The sequence below is a fragment of the Chiloscyllium punctatum genome, chromosome 27, assembly GCF_047496795.1.
Source record: "Chiloscyllium punctatum isolate Juve2018m chromosome 27, sChiPun1.3, whole genome shotgun sequence".
In the NCBI taxonomy this organism is placed as follows: domain Eukaryota; kingdom Metazoa; phylum Chordata; class Chondrichthyes; order Orectolobiformes; family Hemiscylliidae; genus Chiloscyllium; species Chiloscyllium punctatum.
The window spans coordinates 1,559,766-1,561,241 of NC_092765.1; the positions used below are offsets into that span (position 1 = coordinate 1,559,766).

Genomic DNA, 1,476 nt, shown 5'->3' on the forward strand with positions numbered 1-1,476 from the left:
GGTGGTGGAGGGTTGTTTCTCAGACTGGAGGCCTGTGACCAGTGGAGTGCCACAAGGATCGGTGCTGGGTCTTCTACTTTTTGTCATTTACATAAATGATTTGGATGCGAGCATAAGAGGTACAGTTAGTAAGTTTGCAGATGACACCAAAATTGGAGGTGTAGTGGACAGCAAAGAGGGTTACCTCAGATTACAACAGGATCTTGATCAGATGGGCCAATGGGCTGAGAAGTGGCAGATGGAGTTTAATTCAGATAAATGTGAGGTGCTGCATTTTGGGAAAGCAAATCTTAGCAGGACTTATACACTTAATGGTAAGGTCCTAGGGAGTGTTGCTGAACAAAGGGACCTTGGAGTGCAGGTTCATAGCTCCTTGAAAGTGGAGTCGTAGGTAGATAGGATAGTGAAGAAGGTGTTTGGTATGCTTTCCTTTATTGGTCAGAGTATTGAGTACAGGAGTTGGGAGGTCATGTTGCAGCTGTACAGGACATTGGTTAGGCCACTGTTGGAATATTGCGTGCAATTCTGAACTCCCTGATCTAGGAAGGATGTTGTGAAACTTGAAAGGGTTCAGAAAAGATTTACAAGGATGTTGCCAGGGTTGGAGGATCTGAGCTACAGGGAGAGGCTGAACAGGCTGGGGCTGTTTTCCCTGGAGCGTTGGAGGCTGAGGTGATCTTATAGAGGTTTACAAAATTATGAGGGGCATGGATAGGATAAATAGATAAAGTCTTTTCCCTGGGGTTGGGTAGTCCAGAACTAGAGGGCATAGGTTTAAGGTGAGGGGAAAGATTTTAAAGGGAACTAAGGGGCATCTTTTCATGCAGTGGGTGGTGTGTGTATGGAATGAGCTGCCAGAGGAAGTGGTGCAGGCTGGTACAATAATAACATTTAAATGGCATGTGGATGGGTATATGAATAGGAAGGGTCTAGAGGGATACAGGCAAAATACTGGCAAATGGGACTTGATTAATGTAGGATATCTGGTCGGCATGGATGGGTTGGATAAAAGGGTCTGTTTCCATGCTGTATATCTCTGTGATTCTATGAGTGTAAGTGACCAGCTGTTATTTCAAAGGGACTACGTGAGAGACAAAGGCATGATTTAATTGAAACTATTTTTTTAATTCTTAGTACAGACATTATGTTTAATTTGACATTGTGGTGGTTAGAACTGTTAGTCTCTGAAACTAAGAAAGCTGTTATATCACCTACATCTCATTAATCTAAACCCCAGTGAGTACAGACCCAATCCTCATCAAATAACCGACTAATCCCAGGATAAGCTCAGCAAACCTTCTCTGAACTGTCTCCAATGCAAGAATATTCCTTTGTAAGAATGGAGACCACAACGGTACACAATACTCCAGGTGTGTGAGAGTGTTTGTGTGTGTGTGTGTGTGTGTGTGAGTGTGTGTGTGTGTGTGTGTGAGAGTGTGTGTGTGTGTGTGAGAGAGTGGGTGTGTGTGTGAGAGT

At 43.8% G+C, this 1,476-nt stretch overlaps 1 long non-coding RNA gene across 1 annotated transcript in view; it reads left to right on the forward strand.

Annotated features, from left to right (window-relative positions):
- The first annotated feature begins 1,282 nt into the window (after positions 1 to 1,282).
- LOC140453348 (uncharacterized) overlaps positions 1,283 to 1,476 on the forward strand; it is a 60,305-nt gene continuing 60,111 nt past the window's right edge. Inside the window, exon 1 of the long non-coding RNA XR_011952368.1 lies at positions 1,283 to 1,370. This is a non-coding gene — a long non-coding RNA (uncharacterized lncRNA). The remainder of the gene's footprint in view (positions 1,371 to 1,476) is intronic.